Below are 16,146 nucleotides of genomic sequence, written 5' to 3'. Positions count from 1 at the left end.
CACTGGTTTGTGTCCCAGAGAATCCATTGCTGCACACAAAGCACAATGGTCACCACATGATCCTTCATGTCAGAAAAGCTGGAGAATGCCTCAGTGGGATTAGACGCATTTTCCAGATTTACTGCTGGAAATCCTGGGAAGCCTAGTGACAAACAGACAAGCTAACATTTTAGTTCAGCTTAGTGACTCTTTGAATTGGCCAGTACAGCTGCTGGCTGAGCAATGACTGACCTGCAGCCAGCAAGTAAAAAATGCAGGGCTAAAGAGAGAACAAATAAATAAGAAAAATGCCACCCCCAGAATATAAGGCTTGAGCTCCTCTAGACAAACCACAGCATAACAAGATCAGCTTCCTCATCAAGGGCACAGCCAGACTGTACTTTCTGCTTACTGTGACTTGGGCCTGTTACTGCTGAAAGGCTGCAAGGTGTGACAGAGTATCCTTGAGTATTAAAGTACATATAGAAAACCATGACTGCTTTCCCCCCTACAAGCTTCCTTTGATGAAAGAAAATGGTCTGTTTCACAAATCAAAGTGAAATTCACACATATTAATGCAGTCTGATGAACAGCTACAGCCATTAACAGTGAAATTCAAGAGGTTTCAAATGGACACCTCTCCTTCTCCACAGTCTTATAGTGCTTACAACTTGTGTCTGCTCTTTCAAAACATTTAGGTTCAAGTTCAAGCTTCACAGTTCCTTCCCCTTGAAGACCCAGCGGTGCTCAGGAGTATTCCTAAACTTTCAAAAATCTTGCCTCCAACTGAGGCACATTTCTAACATTAATTTGAATGAAATAAAATAAACAAAGTTGTAATCTCCTTTTAACAGAGAAAATATTTATAAGCAGCAGTTTTTAACCTATCAGGCTGGTTTGAAGAAGTGCACAAGGACAGAGAGTCATAACTAAATCCTTTAAAATATACTGAGAGCTCTCTCGTGAGAGAGTAAATCATAAAGCATTGAGTGGCCTAGGACTCAACACAAAACCAAGTTTTTCTTTCACCCATATAAATCGTTTTGAGCATCCAAATAAAAAATTAATCTTGGCAGTGCCAGGTCTTACTGACCTCAGTCCAGGACAGCAGTAAATACATATCTATCATAATTAAGTTCCATTTGAGTTAGAAGTTAAGAACATACTGCTATTTTGAACAGTAACATTTGCATTTTCATCTATTATTAAAATTAGACCACTGTGGAGAGCTAAAACCAACTCCAAAAGCATTATCACAGTACAAATAAATCAGAGCAGAACACCACGCACTTCCCTGTGCTGATACGGTGAAGGCATTTGTGTTCCGTACACTGCAGAATGCTATCTGACTTTTACCCTTGAGAAAAGATATCAGAATAAAACTAAGAGTAGACTCTCTACTAGACCTGCATTTCAGACTGTAGTAGTGAATGTTCCTGAAAATCACCATGCTATATTAGATAAGCTTATTTAGAAGGTATCATGTCCATCGTGTAAAGCTAGTAGCTACTCGCAGTTCTTATCAGACTTCATGGTACCTATACAAGTGAGCTCCTAATGAGAGGTGCAGCTGAGGACAGGAGCACAAATGGCTCAGGAGATTAGGATGGAACTGTGCACTGATCAAAACCAACCAAGACAGTACCTGAAGACTTCGCACAGCTCTCCCTGTGATGCCTTGGTAGTCCTGTGCCAATGTGATTAATTCGATCTCCTTTTTTTCCCCACTTAGTAGTCTTTAAAGAAAAGTAACACTTGAGGGGGAGCAGCTAGGCCTGTTGAAGTTGGGTTTAATAGCAAGCACCAGAGTACCATGCAGGAACATCTTCATAACTTCCTGGATGACTCTGGAAACCTCTTCTGGAATATGGGTAGATTTATTTAAAGAAAGATAGTACATCTTAAGGTTTTGCTTCACCCTGACCACCACAGGAAAGAACCATACAAAGCTAAACAAAAATACAAACATATGCAGAGTGACTGGACTTTAAAGGTTGCCTCACTATCAAAAGTAGTAGAAAGGAAGTGAAGCATGGCTGTGCTACTGTCCTTTCTGTTTTTGGGCTGAGTAGGTGTCAGCTGCCCATAGAACTGAGAGAGGAAGCTAGGCTGCAGGTAGAGACTATGAGCTAGGATTGTCTCTGTCATGAACACTGCGGGAATCAGTGTGATACCCACAGGTAAGCCCATATCCCATCAAGTAACACTGGTCATTAAATGAGGTTATTAAAAGAGGCAAAAAGAGGACGTGGTTAGAACACTGTAAAAGTCAATGACTATTTCCACATTGAAGAGTTTATAATAATAATTCCTGAACAAATTGAAAACAAGAAACTGAATTAGGTTCAGATGGTCCACTCCTAAATAAACCACACTGTGGAAGATTTCACAAGGCCCTGCTGAAGCACAAATACCCATATGCAGTACAATAATACGTTTAAACTTTGGATGTTGGGGAATGGAGTAAGTTTCTAGGGGGGAAAAAAACCCCACAACCAACATGTCTAGACAAGGTTAGATCAGCACTATTTAGTACCAGTGAGAGCTAAACATAATTTATTGCCAAAGGCTAATGAAACATGACCTCAGGTATGTCCCAGGCCTCAGGTGTATGTGAAGTCCTTTGGAGAAATGCTAGGTTCCTGTACTCTACCCTTCCTTCCTTCCCTCCCTCCCTTCCCAAATCGATGTATACTCTATAATGGCATTGACATTTTGAAATCCAATCTTATAGATACCTCAAAGTTTGGCATAAAGACAAACAGCTGTCATCTGGAATAAGATATTTGGGAAACCTGAGCAAGTTAAATAGAGATAGTTTTGAGTCCTCATAAAACCTATTTCTTTAGGAATCAAAAAGTTAGAAATTAAGGTTATTTGTTGCTAACAGCACGGAGTAAATGTCACTCACTAGTATGAAACATATTAAATATTTTGCAAAAAATTTTTGAAGGATACAGTCTAACAATCTGAAGTCATATCTAGGAAGACTCTCAAAAGCATTAAGAAACACTATATAGCTATAGGATTCATTTAGGAAGACATTCATAGAACTAACCTCTCAAACCTTTTTGTTTTCAACTTTTCATTTTGTTACACTTAAGGACAGGGTTGCAAAACAAAAACTTCCCTTAGTATTTAAACAAAATGATTCATCTTCCAAACAGTAATAGTTTTGTTGCAAACCAAATATTGCAGCACTTTCATAAATGCTTGATTGCAGAGACATTATTAACAGCAAATGTATTTTTTAGGACAAGGGTGTCTTTCAAATAAGACTTCTAAAGACAAAAAGAAAGCATCAATGAAAACGAGCAAAAATGACACCCAAACCCCCCTTATCCAAACACTCACAGAATGGTTGAGGCTGGAAGGGACCACCAGGAGCCATCTAATCCATCCTCCCTGCTCAGGCAGGGTCATCCAAGCACATTCCTCAGGGTTGTGTCCAGAAGGCTCTTTAATGTCAACTTCCTTGGGCAACCTACTCCAACACTCATTTACCCTCACAGTAAAGAAGTTCTTCCTCATGTCCAGGTAGAACTTCCTGTGTTTTAGTATATGCCTATTCCCGCTTGTCCTATAGTCTGGCCCCATCCTCTTTACACTCTCCCTTCAGATACTTTCCTCTCTTACCTCCTATAATGCACAAGGTCATATTTGAAGTCTTGAAACTGTTTCATATTAAGAAGGGGAAAAGCACTTCAAAAGGAAACAAAACCAAGAACAAACAAAAAAAAAGTCACCCAAGAAAGCCCACCCCAAAGCAGCAGCCACCTTCTTTGTAAACTGGGAGATCTCTTGCATACAAAAATTTAACATTGCATAGAGCTATACCTGAAAAAATACACTACGTTGTCTGGTATCTTGGTTTTACTGTGCAAAGGACTAAAAGATCTAGAACAAAGGTAATAAATAACTTTCAAATACACCAATTTTTTTTTAAATGCCCACCCAGAAAAGCTAGAGTGTAACTTTTTGCTTTAATAATCTTTTATGAGCCAAGAACCTCCCTAGATAATGAGCACAAGATGAGAAACTCAGGATAATCAAAATAAGTAGAACATTTGGATAAGAAAGGAAAAAAAAAATTTAGGAGTAAACTATCACATTGCAAGACTGAAAGCCTGACCCTAGTGCACCAAGATACTTTGTAGGACATTAGAGACTACAAAAGCTCTCTGGTATTACCAACAAAAGTATTTCGTAAAGGAAGAGACTGTCTAGAAAGATAGTGTATTTGCCCATATTGCTAAGCACTGAGCTTGGAATGCTTTCTGTTGAGATGTCTCTGCATCAGTGAACAATTACAGGCCTTCTGTAATTTTTCTCATTTACAAGCATTCATTGCACTGTTTCAGCTTCATCAAATCTGATGTTGGGATACAGCTGTAGTTGTTTCAGTTTCTGAGAAAAATAACTGCTGAGTTTAAAAGCAAAGGATACTCAAGTATGATTCGTTTACTGCTGCTGCTTCTTGATTCACAAGGTCTTTCCTTTTTTTAACTGCAGAACACTGTTTCTAGTTGGCACTTCCAGGTTTAGTTCTATTTTTCATGGGTTAAATACACACACAAGGGGGGAATGGTTTTAAGCTGACCAAGGGGAGATTTAGATTAGACATTAGGAAAAAATTCTTCGCAGGTTGCCCTGAGAAGCTGTTACTGCCCCATCCCTGGAGATGTTCAAGGCCACATTGGACAGGGCTTGGAGCAGCCTGGCCTAGTGGAAGGTGCCCCTGCCTGGGGCAGGAGGGTTGGAACTAGATGATATTTAAGGTCTCTTCCAACCCAAACAATTCTGATTCTTTCCAATGAACAGAGCCTCTCCAGAAGCAGTATTTTTAACTTTATCAAAGCCAGAGTTAAAAGGAAGATGCACTACTGTTTCTACATTCTAAATAATGGAAAAAAATGTAAATTAAATAAATGGTTCCAGCATGCACAGCACTGATGTCAAAGACACAGAAGCATTTTTGTGGTTTCTTGACATAGTAATTTTATCTGTGACACATTGTAAGGACAGACTAGAAAACTTATATGGAACCCTAGGACTGAGCAATACAAAGCCATGTTCAAATACAGAGCAATGCAGAATATGCATTTCAAACCATATGAAATGCAATGCAAATAATTTTTCAATGCAAACCATATGAAAAATCTCCATCTGAAGGGTTTGAGGTAAAGAAATCCTGGCAAAACTGAGTTTGAAAGTACTGCATGTCTTACTCCCACAGTAAAAATACTGGTGGCAAACCACACTGGCAACCAAGCTAGAACAGGACATACGTCACATTGGACACCCTATCAAACTTATGTAAAAAATACCTAGATGTCAAATATGTAGAATGCTGAATTTCTTTGCCATAAACTGGTGTTAAGTTACATCACATGGCTTCACTAGAGTTTGGCTTGAACCAGAACAACAGATCTGAATTTCTGTGTGCTTTTAAAGAACTTCCTGGATTCAAACTGCTCAGCTGTAACTTGACTGGAGGGATTCATCAAGTTCAGCCCTGCACTGAATCATAACGCAAGGGAAAGGTCTGAGTTGTACTACTTATCCAGGCAGATCTTTCAGAGCACAGGACTTCAGGAGAGCAAACACAGCCCTGCTTAAGTCTATCTTCAGCTATAAATAATGATGCTCGCTGTAAGAGGCCGTACTAGAAACCAAAGAGCTGCCCTGCACATCAGTCCAGGAACAGGTTCCCATCTTATGCACTGAGCCAACCTACATTTTCTATTACTAGAGCTGTCCATCTTAAAATTTTCAGTGACACCAAGAGTAGTTATTACATACTAAGGTACTTTTTCTGGGAAATCAACATAACTAGATGCCTCCTTGAAGTGCCTGTGCACCCATGTACAGCTTCAGAAACAAACAGGACAAATTGGAGGTTTGCAGCCAGTTGCAGGGCTACAATCTCACTGGCATCAGGAAGGCATGGTGGGGTAGCCCACCGGACTGGAGTATTGTGATGAACGGATAGAGGCTCTTCAGGAATGACAGGCCAGGAAGATCAAGAGGGGGAATTGCCCTTTGTCTGAGAGAGCAGCAGGAGTGTATGGACCTCTGCCTTGAGACAGCTGACCTCCTATGGATCAAAATTAGAGGCAGATCAACATAAGCAATGTTGTGTTGGGTGTCTGCCACAGACCATATGATTGGGCATAAGTAGATGAGGCCTTCTTCAGACAACTGAAAGAAGCCTCACATTCATAGGCCGCAGTACCCACGGGAGACTTTAACCACCCCTATAGCCGCTGCTCCTTTACTGGGAGACACAGACTCTCCACCTCTGGCAGGCTCATGTCCCCGTCCCCACAGCCACAGGCCTACAGAACTGCATCCTACCTCAGCAGCTTGCCCTGAGTAATGACGGTTCATTATAGATAGTGTGAATTTTATATACTTCATACCATCAAATATTGACCAGACATCTAGGAATATATGTTTTATTTGTAAACAGTTCCAGAGATGACTGGGAAAAAAACTGTAGCCTATATTATAAATTATGTCTTTACATTATTTGAGTTTTGTCTCTATAAGTAAAGGTTGAAGGATCGAGTCCCATTTAACACAGTAAACATAATCCACCTGAGCAAGATCTCTGGGTCACTCCTTTGGCTGGGCACTCAGACTGCTGAATGCTTTGACATAAAAGCTTTGTATATATTTTACAGATAATCAGAACACATTGCATATGAAGTACAAACTAGTTTCTATAGTTGCTGCACTAGTAAACAGCTACAGTCAAACTAGCTGACTCTGCAAGAAAATGATCCCTGTGTCATACGTTCATTTTGATTACTACTTGTAACAAACATTATCTCTTAATTTCTTTAGTGAAATCATAAATCCACTGAATTAAAAGCAATTTATAGTGTCACTTTCACACCCTGCTGAAACTTCAATATTTAGGAAATTATGATGGTAACTCCAGAGAGGACAGAAACACAATTCCAAAGGAAAGCAACTTTAATAACAACAGCAAGCATTGCTTTCTATGTGACAAAAGCTCAAACTCAATTTAATAGATATGATAACCTTCATGAGGATTAAAATCTCTGTTTTGCTGAACTTGAGGTGAGCTTTGCAAAGAGTTAAGGAGGCCATCATTTCACCCCTGAAAAAGAATTCAGGGGCAAGGGTAAAAAAAACTCAAAGGAACTAAAGGTAGCCCTTTTGCTGGTCCCACATATACGACAGCTGTTCAGCTGCGTGTTTTCCTGGATTTTGCTGCTCACGACAGCAAAGAAACAAACCTCTCAAAGTATATGCAGGAAGCTAGAAATATCCAGAAAGTTAGCTATAGGTCAAACTAAGGACTGTAATAGTTGATATATGCTGTTTATACTCATGTAATCACAGAGAAATGTTCTGGTTGGCTACAATATCACTTAAGAGCAGAGCAATTGATCCTTTTTGAGAGTCAGCTACATCAAAATACTGCCGTAAAGCAAAGAAGGACCCATCTTGTTTAAGATGGTAGGTTTATCTGAAGTTATTGCTATAACTATAAAAATACAGTAGCTGAAGGGATATTTGAAAAGTGATTTAAAATGATGCAGTCATCCTATTTCACACAGAAAGAGGGCCACATGTAGGTTTTATCCTACTCCATGTTTCCCAAACCAGCCACTTACATGAAATGCACCCATAGCATTCACCTCCAACTTTGGTTGAAAAAAGGGGATTTCTTCAGTTAGTCACATACTAAACCCTACCATGGTTCCCAGTGTGAGCTGTTTGGATGGGCAATGTCATCTAAAAACTCTGCCCCAACTGGTATGTCATATACATGTCAATGACATGTAATGCAAAAAATATAAAGCATGCAAGTATACTATTCTCTTGATCAGAATAGACAGGAACATCTTATCCCTTCTTCTGAGCACAGGAGATACCTTGTTACTCATAATAGTAACAGAATTTAGAAAAATGTATTTTCTAAGATGACAGAAGCATGACATTTTCTCAGACAAAATGTGACGTAGTTAACAACAGGAAGAATCTGAGGACCTATCAGCGCTTTATAAAACACTATAATGCAACATTAACCAGGAATCCTTGGTTGGGAGATGGAAACATTTGCATCAGTGAACAGTCTGACTTCAGTGCCTCATGCAGCAAGTACTTACACATGCTTTTTAAGCCAATTAAATCATCAAAATAGTCTCCATCACATTAATGCAATGTCCAAATTTTCTTTTATTCTACACAACTTCAACACGTTCAGCATATGTGTAATTTAATATTTTATTTTTCTGTGGAAAAACTATACTGACATGATTAGGCTCAGAGGCATTTCTGATCTACAATAAATCCTTCAGGGAGTTGGGATTGAATACAGAAAATCTCTGTTGTAACGTAGAAATTAGATGCTAAAGGTGGGTTAGCTGTAGTTATTTTCCCCAATTTGTTTGATTTTTATTTGCTTATTCTGAGGCACATATTATCCACAGAGTCACATATGGAATTAAAATGTGTAATAATATAGTAAACAACAGTTGCAGCCACCTTTTGGCTTGCTTCTATTTCTATAGCATATTAACAGTTTTTTGCTAGAACTTTGCAAAGCTCTAGGTTTTATCACTTACAGATGGAAAACCACCTCTGAATATACACTATACTCCCCAAATAGCACAGTAAAAGTCTGCTGCGTACTGAATTATTACTGTTCAAAAGCCCTTTTATTTTAGCAGTTTCAGGAGGACAGTAATTCTTGGAATTATACCATGCTATCAAAACTTCCAGCACTGCCCTCTGAACTCTATATGCCTCCCTGCTTTACCTTTTGGAACCTCCTTTGGCCAAATCAGAGCACTGGGTCACACCTCACATGCTGTGGCAGTGTGGCAGTCCAGCAGTCCCTGCTCCCTTCTCAGTCAAGGTGCAGAAGAGCGGGAGCCCTTACTGTGGTGCAGGAAGCCCTGCCCAGCCTCAGCTCTAACCAATATGCTGCTTCCCTTTCAGTGATTCCCAACACCATCCAGCGCCATGTGGCTGTTTGGTTACTGGACCATGTACCTCCAGGGCCACAGTCCGCAAACCTTTCCATTAGGTTTTCAGCCTCACACCTAGTTGAGGAGACCCCAGGGCCAAGGTTTTGGTTTGCTTTTTTTTTTTTTTTCCCTAATAAAAAGGAGTTCTTCAGGCAGCTAAGCCCTACCCCACAACCTTACCTTTTCTCAGGTACCGAGGAGTGCTCTTGCAGGAGTCCATCCACTGGCTCAGGCAGGAACAAAGCACAACCACAGGCATGGCCACCACTGCTGTTCCTTCTCTGCTCCAGGCAGCGCTGCCCCAGTTACAGGCACAGGTGCCACTGATGAGGGCAGCTCCCCCAGCCGGGCTGTACACCGGCCACACCTCCATCCTTTCATCTCTGAGGGGGCAAGCCAGAGTAAATGCCACTTGGCATGAGGAGTGCGTTTCAGGATGCGTTCGGCACATTTCGACCATCCCTGTTCAGGTAAAGGCCTATCCTTTTCTGGGAATTTAAGACCTACCTTTGTGGAGACTAGCAGCCCTCCTCCTCCTCCCAGCACCGCCATGCACAGCTAGCAGTCAGCCCCTGCCCTGAGCTGACCATGGCCACCTGCAGCTGCAGACACTTTCATACTGATTAACCTTTACCCAGTGTTTGTATTGTGTTGCAGTTTCAACTGTTCCAAGCCACCATCCCAGGGCAACTCCTCTGGTGCACAAGATGGCACTTCATCCACTCACAATGTTTCTGGCAAGGGCTTTAGTAACCTGTAATGACAAGCCTCTTTATCCTTTCAGAGAAATAAAATATTAAATTAAATAATATCCACTAAAATTAACATCCACTAAAATGGCAAAATTAATGTGAATCACAAATTTTTATACCTCTGAGTTTGTTCTCAGCCTTGTCCATGCTCCTGTAATGTAATTTGGACATACCAACCCCTGGATAAAAACGTAGTCTGCAATTTCTGTCCATTCTGTGCTTGAGATTTTTAGTCTTTCATTCTTCTAAACTCTGCGGACGCCTGTGCAATATCAAGAAACAGGGCAGCCTTTTTCAAGTTTTGCAGGTAAAAAATAATTTCCCATTTTCTCCCGTTGCCTGGCTGCTGTTCTGCCAACTCTTCATCTATGTCCCTCTTCCCTCTCCTCCTCATTTAATGCTACCTTGTGTAACAAGGCAAGGGCTAACAGTTTTAGGATCTACTTCATACTTCTCTTATTTTGCACGTGCTGTATTTGTACATGCCCTCTCATAAAGGCCTGGCTTTTTTATTTAATATTGAAATTCAGGATAACACGCCTAATCTGAGAAAGAAGAATTTTGTTCCATGTTAGCATTTAATTTTTAATCCATCAGTGAATAATTCAGATGGTGGCCAATATGAAGGCTTGTTTTCCAAGTAAACATCTCCCTTTGTAATGGCAATCCATGTTTATTCTCAAAAAAGGAGTACAGTTTTCTCCTCTCCCATTCTCTTCAAGCCTTACAAACCAGATTTTGATAGTGATCACATTTTATTTTGCAAGAAAGATGCATGGTGTTTTACCTATTATCTTTTTTAAGGGCTGTACTACTATTTCTTCTTATTTCTAGTACACAGTGTCACTGTGCTTGTTTCTTTAAAAGGAACAGCTTTACTTAATGCAGCAAATCTCAGGTTTATTTTAACCACATATTAGCAGTGTACGAAAAATTAAGTTCCTTTAAAAAGAGCAAAGGTAACAGTTCTAAGTAGCATTACATTCCTCAGGTATTTGTTAGCACCAGTGAGTGACACCTGGGCCCACTTTTAAATGGCATTTTGTTTCTTCCCTATCCACATAAAACGGAGCAGGTGTGTTTGCTGCATGGTTTCTGGCTGAAAAACAGTCTATGCACCAGTGGAGACTGTTTTAGGTGTGCTGTTTGTGTTTCAAAGTGCCAAGAATTGTCTCATTCTTACAAGAAATAGTATTAGTTATGGAACAGCTCAAAATAGTATTAGCAATAATTACCCCAGTAATAAGACACAGCATTGTATTAGCAATTTTTAGTCAGCCCACTGACCATTTTGCCTTCTGTGCTTTCTCTGACAGTAATTCATGCTCAGCTACACTGAAAAAAGTGCAAGAAAATTTATAACCAAATTGTTTTGGTTAAAGCAACAAACATTAAGTAAAGGCATGCATATTCTACTATATGGATAAAATTCTATATTATTAATTATTCCACACTGAGAGTGTCATGTAAGTATGTTACATCATGGAAAGAATGGCCCGAATTTGGAAATTAGAGACTTGACAGTGCATCCTTTGTACACATTTCCTGCAGCTGATACTAATTTGGCTAAGCCTGCATTTTATAAAAAAAGCTGTGATGTTCTACTGGAAATACACTTATAGTAATATTAGCAATGGTATTTCCAATGACCAGAGTTCAGCATACTTGACGTTGGCTTCATGTTAACCTCTTTCCTCAGCGCTGTTAAACCTAATTCCAAAGAGCTATTATCACATGTCAAATGCTGAGAGTGTTTGAAATCCAGGCTCAGATCCAGTTTTAAAAATTGGCCTCTTATCCCTTATGACAGGCCAAACTCAATCACCCATTCGGTTCCCCTACCTCCCCCAAAATTCCAAAATATAGATGTACAAATATTTCAGAGCACTTTGAAAAACAAAGACTCTTTCCCTTTTGGCTTTAATCATATCATAGCACCTGCAAGTATTCTAGGCACCTCTAGGGAACAACCCTGATCATCTCTGCATCTCAAAAATTTCTCATCTAAATTTAGACATGATCAGACAAGTAGAGGGCAAAACCACAAATCAGGGAGAGAAGTATGGAGGGAGATTTTGGTGAACAGATAATGCAACTGCTCAGAGGAAAGTAGAAATCAGAAGCCTTCCTTTGCTACTAGAGATGTGGGTGTACGGGCCTGCTTACCTGAAATTCTTCCCATTCCACTCCATTCTGTTACAGATACTTGCCTTTTTCCTTTCCAATTCCTTGATCATCTGTCCAATAGATGAATAGGCACTAAACTGCTTACATGTGCTACTTTGATCTCTGCTTTACACTGGCATCAACTCATTGCTATGTTAGGCACTAATTACCAGACAGGGGTTGCTTTCCGCCTGCATCTTTCTACTTCTTAAAGTTCATGTCCTTCCTCATCAATGTTCATCCTGGCTTGGTGAGAATATATACAAGGGTTAATCTAAATTCCTATCTTCTAATAAACACCAATGAGAACAGTAGTACAGTCACTTGTAATGTCAAGTGTCACTGAAGGCCTCACTACACTTTCATGTAACTCAGACTGGTAATGAAAATGAACAGACTGCAAATCACTGAGATGGAATCCCAAGATAAACTGAAGGATCTATGTCTGTTTTGGTTGCACATACTCATTTTTCAAATAAAGTTATCAAGTTGTCTTGAGATACCATCACCAAATAAGGAAAACAGTCCCTATCTCAAGTATTATATAAATTGACTTTAAAACAATTTAATTATGCATAATGTTTCACTGTGAAATGGTGGACAGGTCTGAGAAAAGGTGGAAAAGTTGCACAGAACTGTATTTTCAGGAAATATCTGAATATCATAAGGTAAAATGCATGCAGTAACCTAGGACAAGGGAGAAGTATTTTTCAACTGAGGCCTTTCTGACAACAGCTAAAAAAAACGCTGGCAGTCCATAGCAAGTTGCTAGGATATACATGACCTTACTGACAGGAATATTTAGTTTTGATAGCAAAAACGGAAAATCTGCTTGCATGACAAAAATCTGTGCGCATTATTCGTTGAACTAAACACCGCTCAGTACCATAGTAAACAGCTACATGTTTGTTTTTTATTCCCATGCTGAGAAACTTGTCACATATGCCATTGTGTGGTCAGCTGTGTGGTTTTAACAACTGAAATAATAATTGATAAAGATGAGTTTATCTTAAAATTATTTTCTCTACAGAGATTTGTGCCATTAAAGAGACAAAGTCTCAGAAGACCATTTCTGCAGGAAGAACAGGATACAAACTTAGATATTTTAGTGTTAAAAACAGGTGTCTGATTGCTGACGCAATATTATGATACTTCCTGAGATTGGAAATAAGATCTATAGCCTGTCCTGACACTGCTAACATACATGATACACATAGTGGTCAATTACACATTTGTACATAACTAACTCCTCAATTTATTCCTACTTCTGGTTCATTAGCATTTGATGGGATATTTTCCAGGGTTTCACGCATTGCTACATACACCAGAAAAGGAGACACTGCAAACTTTTGTTTGTGTCAGGAGCCTGAAGTGGAAGAAGCCAGAATCATAGAATCATGGAATAGTTCGGGTTGGAAAGGACCTTAAGATCATCTAGTTCCAACCCCCCTGCCATGGGCAGGGACACCTCACACTAAACCATCTCACCCAAGGCCTCATCCAACCTGGCCCTGAACACTGCCAGGGATGGAGCATTCACAAGTTCCTTGGGCAACCCATGCCAGTGCATCACCACCCTCACAGTAAAGAACTTCCTCCATATATCCACATCTAAACTTCCCCTGTTTAAGTTTCGACCTGTTACCCCTTGCCCTGTCACTACAGTCCCTAATGAAGAGTCCCTCCCTAGCATCCTTGTAGGCCCTCTTCGGATACTGGAAGGCTGCTATGAGGTCTCCCCACAGCCTTCTCTTCTCCAGGCTGAACAGCCCCAACTTTCTCAGCCTGTCTTCATACAGGAGGTGCTCCAGTCCCCTGATCATCCTCGTGGCCCTTCTCTGGACTTGTTCCAACAGTTCCATGTCCTTTTTACGTTGAGGACACCAGAACTGCACACAATACTCCTACTGAGGTTTCACAAGAACAGAGTAGAGGTGCAGGATCGCCTCCTGGTCACACTCCTTTTGATGCAGCCCAGGATACAGTTGGCTTTCTGGGCTGCAAGCGCACACTGAAGCCAGCTCATGTTCATTTTCTCACCAACCAACACCCCCAAGTCTTTCTCCACAGGGCTGCTCTGAATCTCTTCTCTGCCCAACCTGTAGCTGTGCCTGGGATTGCTTCGACCCAGGTGTAGAACCTTGCACTTGTCATGGTTAAACTTCATGAGGTTGGCATCAGCCCACCTCACAAGCGTGTCAAGGTCCCTCTGGATGGCATTCCTTCCCTCCAGCCTGTCATCCGAGCCACACAGCTTGGTGTCATAGTCAAACTTGCTGAGGGCGCACTCAATCCCACTGTCCATGTCAGCAACAAAGATGTTGAACAAGACCGGTCCCAACACCGATCCTTGAGGGACACCACTCGTTACTGGTCTCCAGCTGGACATTGAGCCATTGACCACAACTCTTTGTGTGTGGCCATCCAGCCAGTTCTTTATCCACCGAGTGGTCTCAGACCAGATCCTCTCCTACAGTGTGCCCAAGGTCTTCATTCTCACAGTCCCTGCATCTGCCTTCCAAGACTTGGGTGGTGAGGTCAGAGCATTTGCAGTGAAGGCTGAGGCAAAGAAGTCATTCAGGACCTCAGCCTTCTCCAAATGCAGGGTAGCCAGTTCTCCTAACAGCTTCTGGAGAGAGCCTACATTGTCCCTAATCTGTCTTTTGTTTGCTCCGTACCTATAGAGTCCCTTCCTGTTATCTTTCACATCCCTTGCCAGATTTCATTCTAACTGGCCCTTAGCTTTCCTGACCTCATCCTTAGCTTCCTGGACAATATCCTTGTATTCTTCCCGGGCCACCTGTCCTCGTCTCCATCTTTTATAAACTTCTTTTTTCCTCTTCTACGTTTCCTCAGCAGAAATTTAAAGATAGAGTCCTTCTGGGGGAAAAGTCGTATTAGCTGAGATTGGAAAGGTCTACAGCAGATAAATACGAAAGGAAAGTTAGTCCTTGGAGATTTTGTATTATGCAAAAAGAAACACAAACCCAATCCTTATCAGCAGCATTTGTATTAGTAATCCATTCCTTCGAGATGCTAGCTGGACTAGTCAGTAATGAGAGGAAAAAGCACCCTTACTGGTCAATTGAGAAAAAGTTGTATGTGAAGAAACTCAAAGATGAAAATTTCCTAAACGATAATGTGGATGCTAATAATGCCCTTGGCTTGCATGGTAGCCAAAAATCTGGGAAGAAACAGATCAAATACAGACAAAACCTCAGAAATTAGGTGCGACAATGATACTCTGCATGAACTTTAGCATAACCAGGGAACTGGTAGATTCATTTCAGTTTTCTGACTCCCCAAAGCAAACACAGGATAATCATGAACAGACAAAATATTTGGATGATCACAAATATGAAAAATGTGAAATGTGGTGCAGCCACTGAGACATACTCCAAGAATATTACAGGATGAAAAAGGCAAAATGACAGTAATTTGGACAAGATCACCACATTTTTGTTATGTCTGCAATTGACAAAATATCAGATGCAAATAATGTGTGTGGGATGTGATGCAAAATACTGAACATTTGTTCCTGTGTCTGTTAGCTGTTTGTGTATTATTACATAACCAGTGACCCACACATGTGGCATGCTAAGTATTTTATTATTTAGAACACTAATCCTAAAGTTCCATCAAAAGTAAGGAGTTTTACAGAAAATACTTGTATGTTAGATAGGAAAGAGTAATTACTAATATAATATTCTGGTAGCAACCCTTCAAAATGTAAATTCAGTTCATCCTGTCACCTATTATGTGGGCCTTTTGATACTCAACAGAGAGATGGGCAATCGATCTTACCCCTTTATACAAAGCCTCTGATAATTCTCTTTTCTACGGTGGGAATGTTATGATACACAGTATGGAAACAGTAACACAACACACCAGAGGGAGCACATGTTTACTTCAGCCCCAACTGGATGGGCTCCTTTTTCTGAAATATTTTCACAGAATATGAAGATGGATCCCTTTGTACAAAGAATTCTTCCCAAGCAAATTCTCTGTCCCTAATTTTCTACTTCTGCTGCCACAACTCAAACACACTGACAAACCCCATAGCTTATGCTTTGCTAACTTCTCTGCATTTTCTCGAAGTCTCTGTTTGAATCTTCATTTTGTATAAAAGAGACCCCCAGGGGCACTGCAAATTGCAAACCTTGTATCTTCACACCAAGAGCCTATGCCTATGATTCCTTTGTATATACCTTATATAAACACCACAAATATAAAAAAAAAAA

General features: G+C 40.4%; 1 long non-coding RNA gene across 1 annotated transcript in view; it reads right to left on the bottom strand.

Moving 5' to 3' along the window:
- The window catches only part of LOC133274129 (uncharacterized), a 49,659-nt gene extending 40,150 nt beyond the window's left edge, over nt 1-9,509 (bottom strand). The window contains exon 1 of the long non-coding RNA XR_009745041.1: nt 9,168-9,509. This is a non-coding gene — a long non-coding RNA (uncharacterized LOC133274129). The remainder of the gene's footprint in view (nt 1-9,167) is intronic.
- Between the last annotated feature and the right edge of the window lie 6,637 nt (nt 9,510-16,146).

The sequence above is a fragment of the Pezoporus flaviventris genome, unplaced genomic scaffold (genome assembly GCF_033815535.1).
Source record: "Pezoporus flaviventris isolate CSIRO_AGI_PZ_B2104156 unplaced genomic scaffold, CSIRO_AGI_Pfla_v1 ptg000036l, whole genome shotgun sequence".
NCBI lineage: Eukaryota > Metazoa > Chordata > Aves > Psittaciformes > Psittacidae > Pezoporus > Pezoporus flaviventris.
The sequence above is the reverse complement of the archived record's forward strand: the minus strand, read 5'-3'. Positions and strand labels throughout refer to the sequence as shown.